We start from the raw sequence: 9,874 nt of genomic DNA, 5'->3' as shown, positions 1-9,874 counted from the left end.
TGAAGGGATGGTTACTGGTGGTGCGCGCAGAATCACGCGGCACCCTCAGAAACTGCTGTTCCTCATTAACATCCTCACGCTCAATATCCTCCAGAACTTGATCGCTGTTTCGAACACCAAAAACCATGGTGAAGTTTTTCAGAGAGAACTGATGAGATTTTGTTGCCGTTGTAACAGGTGATGGCGCCAATGAAGAAACGTGGATCGGCTCACTGGTAGACGATCAACTTTCCTCGGGTATGAGTATGCTACTTCACCGATGGTTCTCCGGAGTATGAGTTCTTCCACCTACAAAACGAGCAGCACCGTAAACTTACCCCTCAGAAAGGGACAGAGGGGTCCTCTTTGGGGTAACCCTCCGGTGTGAGAATAAGAGATTGTAGGAGAAGATAATAATAATCTGAGAGTAAGGAATTGGAATGTATTTTCTTGCTTACCTCCCCTTGTGGAGGTGGTGTGGTATTTATAGTGTTAGGGTTTCCAATGATTGGGCTCAGATCCCATTAGGGCCTTTTTGGCCTCCTCCTGTTGCTTTGCGCCACGTGTCCTTAGGACACCTGGTGCTTTTTCATTGATTATTCTCTGACCCAGGCATTTTACCTGACCCATGTGCAATCACGTGGTAGCACATGGGTTTTGCTGAGTTGTCCACCTTTCATTGGCAGCTGTCAACATCAGCATATTCTTATTCCTTAAAGGATACCTTCTGGAAGGTTTGCTGACGAGCACAATCAAGGTTGTCCTTATCCTGATTTGGATAAGGACGGGGTTGATTATGTGCACGTGTGATATCCGCCTATCCTGAGGATGCGCGAAGTCTTCTCTTTATTCTCACGCGCAGATGTTTCATGCGCAGATGTGATATGCGCAAGCATATTTAATATGCGCCACGCGCAGATGTGATATGCGTGAGCAAATATGATGCGTGAGCATGCGATATGCGCCACGCGCAGATGTGATATGCGTGAGCATATATGGTGCGCGAGCATGTGATACGCGTGAGCATATGTGATGCGTGAGCATATATGATATGCGCCGTGCGCATAGGTTTTGGCTTTGTGCCTTCATGATATCTTGATTTCAAGCCTCTTGTCTATATCTTGTGGGTTGACCCGCCCCGCTCGATGTTAAGGCGGGTACATACCTCTTCAGTTTACAATTGGAATAACTATCCACCTATGAACTTTGAAAACTGAAATAATTGAATTTTGGACTTTAGCTTACATGTGATAGTTATTTTTAGGATTGTACCTGGTGTCCTTACATGTTGGGTATTTCAGATAGTAGTGCATAAAAAACCAGGTTGGGATCAAACCCGAACCAAACTACTTCAATAACCGGTTTGGTTAATTCTAGTTTTGACCCGAACCAAACCAAAATTTGGTACCCTATACTTTTGAAACCAGTCAAACCGATCCGAACAACATGTCTAGTCCTCAATGCATTTTAGCAATAAAAAAATCAATTCATTTCTCTACTTCTAACATAAAATATTCTAGGAACCAATATATTACCAACTAACAGACATCAATCTTCATATCATTTCTATAACATCATCTCTATGCTAACTACCTGCACTTAAGATCAACCAATCACCTCTCGCCATGTCATCAAGCCCCCAAAGCCAAATGTTAACATGAACACCGTTGAGGTTTCGGTTCTTGCTATCTAGCCAGACTATCTTCTTGTATCCGTCTCAATAATTCCTCATAAGCTTTCAACGAAGCCACAGTAAACTGTTCCATCGATTCAAACACGCGTTGTAGACTTGTTTGCAAACTAATCGCTTTACTAGTTTCACTCTGATAAACATGATGTCCTAACAACATATCGTTTCCGGATGAAACAACAATCATTCTATCCAACATTTGCAGCTCTTTATGAATCTTCTGATCCTCTTTATCCATATTTCTATCCTGGTTTTTATCGACAACTGTCCGTTGTCTCATTTCCACCTTATCCCGTTCCCATAACTGAAGAACATTCGTTGCAAAATTCCGCATTGACTCCACCACTTCTTTTTCAGAAATACTTTGCATGGCTTGAGCCCATTGGTTACATATTACAAATATGGCTGGTGCACCGAGTCGACCAGGTGAGTAGGGAACGGGTCCATCCACGGTTTGTTCAGGCTCGTACATAAGACATTTAAGAAGCCACTCGTTTAAAGCTCTCACAAACCCCTTTTGAGCACCGAACCAGCATGAGAACCGTATTGCCCAGTTGAGGAGCTCGTGTTCGAGTTTCAGTGTGGCATCGAGACTCGCGTCACTCGAGTGTTTGTGAGATGCGATCGAGTCGATACGTTTAGCTGCATTAATTGCCTCACACTGAATATGGTGGCATTCTTGCATTGATCTCCACATTCCTGTTAACCTGAATACGATATAAAACAAATATACTATTAATAATTAATAAATAAAGGATATATATTCTAGCATAAATTTAATATTTCTGAAGACAATTATTGTGAACTCTTAAGAGCTTGCAACTTGCAATATCAACCAATTTGCTTATTAATGAGTCAATTCGGGATATGTTTCATCTCATAACGGGCCAAATAATTGTGACTTTTCTAGAGAAGATTCGTTTAAACTTAATTTGATTGTGACTTTTCTAAAGAAGGTTCATTGTAATTTACAGAAACAAAATTGGAACACATTAGGAGTCAATAACTTTGATAAATTTGCAAGTACAAGTCAAAAGAAAAAAAATCATACCCTTCAAGGAAGTCATTTAACTGTGGCCACAATTCTTCGTCCCGCAAATTATTTATTTTCTGAGAGATTTTCTTGACAACTTGAATTGCGATTCGAATTTTAGTCGAAAGACTTCTAACAAAACTTCTCATTGCATCAACTTTATGTGTTCCAACTTTGATAAATTTGCAAGTACAAGTCAAAAGAAAAAAAACCATACCCTTCAAGGAAGTCATTTAACTGTGGCCACAATTCTTCGTCCCGCAAATTATTTATTTTCTGAGAGATTTTCTTGACAACTTGAATTGCGATTCGAATTTTAGTCGAAAGACTTCTAACAAAACTTCTCATTGCATCAACTTTATGATGTTCGGCACCTTTCTCATCCATACGTACAAGTTTTCGTTTCTTCTCTTCATGAAGTAATCTCATTTTCTCTTCAATCTGTCACACATAACAAACCTTAAAGCTAACAACCTTAACTTCATCTAATTATTACTTTTAGTAACACAAAACGCATACCTTAACTTCATCAAACAATTTCTTCTCCCACAAATACAGTTTATGTAACGTGGACGAAAGATTCTTGGACTTAGTTAACAAATCTACATCCACATCTAAATCAGCAGGGTCGGGTGGAGCGAGTGATAATAAAGGCGTAAACCCGTTCAACATCTTGGATGGAGCTAATCAAACACAATATCAACAATTGACTAAAGTCAGCAACATAACATATTAACTATTAAATACCAAACAATCATTAAAACATTTAGCAAGTAAAATTCAAACCTTGATACGCATTATGTTTGCGGTTATGTGGAACTTTCCCGACCTCCAGGATCTTCGCTAGCTCGTTACCCGACTCTGATGCCCGATAAAACTGCGTTTGAATTTCTTTAACGACTTCCGAGTCACTGTTGTATGTTGCCGGCTTCTTTTGATCTTCAACAACTTGCTTATCCACCACATGAACCTCGGACTCCACCGGATCCTCTTCTTTGGCCACCACATTTGGAACACTTTCCTCATCGATTACCACCGGTTTCTTCGAACCACCACCATCCCCACCGCCACCGGAATCAACAAACTTCTGATTCCCATGTACTTCCTTCACAACTTCATGTTGGTACAAATCCTCATCTTCCAAATCCGGAATCCCTTCCTCCTCCCTCACTTCCCTCGAATCCTGACTCGGTGTGCACGGAGGGTAATACGGTTCGTAACTCTCAAACGGGTTTAAAAAATCCCAACCCGAGGTAGGGGCGGGTGGAGGGGGAGGAGGAGGCGTCGTCTTCGGATTTGAAGACGAAGCCTCCTCAAAACCTCCGTACGGAGGTGCTGCAACACCCGCAGCACCTCCGTATGAAGGTGGCTGTGAAGCCGAACCGAAAAACTCCCCGAAATTCGAGTAATTATTATTATTGTAAGAGTTAAAATCAGGTTTTGATTATTGTAACCGAAATGTATAGGTTCCGAATTCATGGGTCTCTGCTGGTACATAACAGACGGCGTCGTTTGCTTCTTCATGAAATTAACCGTGTAACCGCCTGCCGGGTAACCCGCCGGAGGATAAGCATAACCCAATTCATTCTGATCGGAATAACTAAAATTACCGTAGGCACGCGGCGGAGACGCGCCGCCGTGGTCGGAGTGTAAATGCATAGAGTCATCGGAAACATCACCTCATCGGAATCTGAATGAAAGTGAATATGACCCGACCCGGAATTCGACCGCCGGTGACCGACCGGAGAGTCTCCCTTTTTATTAGCCGGCGGAAGGTTAATGACCGGAGATGCTCCGCCGTCTACGTGAAGATCAAAAAAGCGGTGTAAAGAATCGCCGAGGGATTTAAGGGAATGAAAGTAGGCTAAGTGAGCTTCAGCAAGAACATAACGTTGGTGAATTGCTTCGTCGAGAAAGTGACATCTTTTTCTGCATAAGTCAACCGCCGGCGAGTCCTCCGGCTTCGAACCCACTCAACCCATGAAATTATTAATAATAATAACTGGGACCAAACTGGATTAAAAAATAATACCCAGAATCATGAAGAACAAGAAGAAATGAGTGGAATGAATATGGGGATTTGAAGAGAGAGAGAGAGAGAGAGTATTAATTAAGGGATTGAAAGAATCTTTGACAGCAGGTGGTGAATCGTCGGTTTGTAGGTTTCGAGAGTGAAACGTACAGAAAGTGTGTGTGTGAGAGAGAGAGGGAGAGAGAGTGTGTATTTGTGTGGGTATTGGCTCTGGGGAAGAAAGAGATGAACAAGTTACATTTACTACCCTTGTACTGTCTTCAATCTCTACACAATGCCTTAATTGTCAAGTGACCATTACAAGTGTTAGGTTATGTTGTAGCCTATACGAATGGTACAAAATAAAATAAATCATCTTTCCTTGTTTATAGATATTTTTTTTTGGTTAGGTCGAGTATTGTGCACTCTCTGTTTCCCGAGTTTTAAGTAGATTATAGAGTTAGGTAACGAAATCAAACAATTTGATCGAGAAGAGACGAAAATACGATTTAAAATCTAGGGTTCTATAACAAACTAACGACATCTATAAACAATCGACTTGAAGTTACAGAGTTTTGTGGAAATATCCATGTACAAATAAATATAAATTTTTTTTTATACAAACCAAACTAGAGTTAGCATAAAACGTGTTAAAAAGACAGCCATAATAGAACATAAATATTATTAGACATGAAAACTCAAAACCTAACAATTCAATTGATAACCTTTTGAAAACGTATCCTAAAATGGTTAATTGTCACTCTCCAAGTCTCCAAGGTTTTCAGTCAAGAAGGTTCAAGTAATTTTAAAATTTTTATTAAAAAAATACAAGTGAAAACAAATCATTTACATGAGTCATATACACGTGGTCTGTTTTTATGACATAATTATGCTATTTATGATTGTGTAACGATCATTTAGACTCAATTGATTGTTCCCTGTCCCACATTTTCACTTAATGATTTATTTTTAATTTACTAAACCCAGGCAACTTGATTCAATGAATAAGCTAGAGTAAAAGTAGAAAAGAATAAAAGTATAGAGGTTTAAAATAGAAATTATGATTAGTGAGTTTAGGGACTTGGCTTAGCTTTTTGAAAGGGTTGTACGATACACACCCCATACACCTCTTAATATTGGAAGTATAGTGCAATATGGCCTATATTAAGAAGTGTTTGTCTTTTATGTTGTACTTTATATGAGACGTATTATGCAATACCGTATTGTACAATACATGGCATATTAGTTCAGTAACAATATGCCACATATTATACAATACGGGGCATATATGTTCAGTTTGAATAATTGAGCCATATGGCTCCCCCTTTATTCTATTTATTATATATATATATAGTAAGGATTCTAAAAGAACCCTTTACAAATTGAGAACTTTGAAATCCATTTTGTACCACTAAAAACACCTTTAAAAAAATCATAAACCGAAAAATAATAAAAATTTTTAAAAAGTAAAAAAACTAAAATTCTTATATTTCATTCCTGTTTCATTAAAAAAATAAAAAAACAAAAAAAATAAAAAAAACGTCGCATTATACACATATGTATAATTTTATATAATCTTTAGTTACGTAATATACACATATGTACAGCATCATTTATCTTAAATTATACACATGCGTACAAAAAACCATGTAAATGTACATATATGTATATATTATACATATGTGTATATAATTTAGCTAAACCGAGTTTTTTTTTAATAAAACCGGGATGATAAAATAAAAATTTTGGTTTTTTGATAAATTGAAACCAGGTAATATATGTTTAATATAAATCATTTTAGTTTGTTATTCGAGTTTAGTTTGTTATTTGTCGGTTATTATTATTACTACTACTACTGTTATAACTTATTATTATTATTAATAATATTAATATTAATATTAATATTATTATTATTAGTATTATAAGTACTGTAATATTATTATTATTATTTAATTATTATAAATATTATAATTTAATTTAATTTATTATTATTTAATTGTTATAAATGGAGGAGGAGATGGAGATGGAGATTGAGCATGAGTAGGGCCAAGTGTCGAGGCCGGTAGAGGGTGACGATATATTAGCTGGGTACCGATATCTACAGTTTCAGGCCGATAGTGACCATTCCCATATGTATCCGCACCTCCGAAAGCTGACATCGCATTACAACACGGTCATAAGTTGGCCATTTTTAAAGACTTGTGGCGCAGAATATCGAGCGGTCGAGTATGTCGCTCGGAAACACCATGTAGTCGATGCTTTAATATGACTATTTTTGTTGGCAATTTTTGTTGTATATATTTTGTTTTATTTTGTACAAACTCGATGTTTTGTATATGATAATGTTTTGGTTTGATGTATATACGTGTTTATTGTTTTGTTAAAAAAATTTGTTATAAAAACACATCCTTTTAAACAAAATTATTATATAAAAACAACAAAAAAGGAAAGGAAAACAAAAAAACAAAATTAAAACATAAAACTTAAAACATAAAAAAGAAAAATGAAAAAACACAAAAAAATAAAATAAAATAAAATAAAATAAAAAACATAATAAGACAAAAGTTGATGGGGTTTTAAAAAAAAAAACCCTCAATATGCCCCGTATTAAGCTATACGGGACATATTGAGGGGGTTTTTTTAGTATAACCCAATTGTGTCCCTAGTAATTCCCTTTTGAAAAGTATCATTTGGTTATAGGATTTGTTGGACTCTTGGGTCAAATGGACGACACAACGACCACCGAGTCATAAGTCATAGCACACCCTGGAAAGGGTACGAAGGTCATTTCAGATTCTAATCAAGTTAAATACTTAAATGTTTGTACTTCGGCTGCATGCAAAATCTTTTAGCTCAAATAAAATAGAAAATATATAAGATCCTAGTATTTTCACCTTGGACGTGTTGCGTCGGGTAGGTCGGTAAAACTCGAGCAGTGGTAAAACCTAAGTTGTCAAATCCGGGCATTGAGGTGATGACTTTACGCAAATTGGATCGGTCTCCTCCACGTTTATTACGATACCATAACCGAAACCAAAAAATAAATTTGCCATTCGATCTGTGGTCGTTATGTTCCGAAACTAAAACCAAATGGGGCGAGTCTATGCGATTTTAGCCGGTTTCCGTAACATTCATTACGGAGAACTAAAACAAAAATAGAGAAAACAAAATTGTCATTTGACCGATTTATGTTATGTTCGTTACGGTATTGAAACTAAAATAAAAAATTGAATTTTTTCGAACACTAAGGTGCAGCCAAGTGGCCTAATCGACCTCTTGTGGCACCAAAGTTGTCCTTTTGTTATATATAATAATAATTAGGTAAAAGTTAATGTACAACAGCTTATGCGAAAGTTACAAAAAACAAAGCAGAAAACATCTGTTAAGCAGAAGTTATAATACCATGACGCACAAAGTCACTTAAAATTGTATATCTATATAATAAATACGATATGTATTAGACCGCCCGTAAAAAAAGAAGAAGCTAAGGAGATTGCAAAGGAACAGGAGAAGTGAAGCAGATTGCGAAGGAACACCCCTGAGAAGTGACGAGAAGAGGGGAACCGAGGAATATTTCAACCATGCGGGGCCCACTTATTTTTATTAATTTTTTATTTACATAATCATTAAAATTGTGATAATTCTCCCTTCAACCTCTCCCTCACCACTACACCCTTAAAATACAATTCATTTTCTTCATGACTGGGCGTCATGTGACACAATTCTCCCCTCATTCTCCCCCTACCGCTACGCATGGTCTTAATCCAAGTTAACCATTCCCATTTTGATGAGAGGGGTAAGGTGATTTGGATGTAAATTTAATGGTCAAGGTTTAATCTCCATAGTGTATAACTTCTATAGTGCCCTTGTGGTTAAAAAATATAACAAAAAAAGTAAATTTATAATATACATAATAACATATTTATGGATTAATTATACTTTTTGGATTAATACGATATAAATAATTATGATAAACAATATTTTACAATTCATAAATCTCTTTAAATATAACATTGGATAGTGGCCCATGTAGGGTTGTCCGATCTGTTCGCTGCTCGTCCGCTGCCCGCTCGAAAATCGCTCAAAAAATGCTCGTTCGATTTCGGCTCGGTTTAGAAATGAGTAGTTCGGCTCGGTCTGGTTTGAAAACAAACCAGGCATGAGCAAAGCCTCGCTCAGTTCGATTCGATTCGTTTTTGTTTGAATTATTTTTTATTATATATATATATATATATATTATGCATATATATAAAATAAAGTTTTTTTTTTTAAGTTTGTGAAATTTTCCTCTTTTGTGTTGACTTTATATTTCAATTTTAAACTCTAGTTGCTCATTTTATATATGTTTTCTTATTAACTTTGAGTCTTAGACATTTTAGGGTTGAAAGTATAGACATTTTAGGGTTGGAAGTATTAAATTAATGAAACATTTTTACTTTTAGAAATTTAAAAATAAACACTTTGTACGAAACCAAGCTAAACCAAGCCAAACCAAGCCGTTTGATTTCAAACCAAACCAAGTTCAAGCAAAAAACTATCGCTCGTTTTTTAAAATTCAATCCGCTCGGTTCGGCTCTCTTTCAAACCAAACCAAGTATGAGCAAGCATGCGTTCGGTTTGACTCGGTTCGTCAACAACCCGAGACCCATGTGATTAGGAGAAATGTTAAGATCATTATATTTAAACATATTCAAAGCTTAACTTATAAATACTAATTGAATATTTAACGAATTGTATATATATATAGATATTCATTCATCTAGAATATTTATTTCTTTTTAAATTAATTTTATTTTCTTTCTGTCTCTTCCTCTCCCCACCGTCAGCCTCCAAGACCCCCCTACCTTGTCTTTAAGTAAGTAATCACATCCCTTTTTTTTTCAATTTTTGTTTTGGGGGCACTCTGCGTATAGAAATTATTATTATACTAATATACTTAGACCAATTCCATTATTTGCGTGATTGTGATATTGCTCGATTAATTGTAAACTGCTATATGAATTATGTGTATACTGCTTTTATGGTCGGTTGGTATCCCATCCTCATCATAATCCTCAGCCTCAGACGCTGTCTGAGTAGACTTGTCTGAATCTAGTTGAATGTTTGAAAAGACACGGTTGTTTACTTTTACTTTATGTTGTTTAATTGTTTTGGTAATTTC

General features: G+C 36.4%; 1 pseudogene across 1 annotated transcript; it reads right to left on the bottom strand.

The window, feature by feature from the left end:
- Nucleotides 1–1,430: 1,430 nt before the first annotated feature.
- Nucleotides 1,431–4,684, bottom strand: LOC143585175 (uncharacterized; annotated as a pseudogene). The gene is made up of 4 exons (XR_013144514.1): nucleotides 3,489–4,684; nucleotides 3,222–3,385; nucleotides 2,920–3,143; nucleotides 1,431–2,376 (listed from the first exon to the last, which is right to left on the bottom strand). The product of XR_013144514.1 is annotated as an uncharacterized LOC143585175 (transcript).
- Nucleotides 4,685–9,874: the final 5,190 nt, after the last annotated feature.

The sequence above is a fragment of the Bidens hawaiensis genome, unplaced genomic scaffold (assembly GCF_021521415.1).
Source record: "Bidens hawaiensis isolate Kalapana, Puna unplaced genomic scaffold, B.hawaiensis_p1.1 tig00033601_1, whole genome shotgun sequence".
Classification (NCBI taxonomy): Eukaryota; Viridiplantae; Streptophyta; class Magnoliopsida; order Asterales; family Asteraceae; genus Bidens; species Bidens hawaiensis.
The sequence above is the reverse complement of the archived record's forward strand: the minus strand, read 5'-3'. Positions and strand labels throughout refer to the sequence as shown.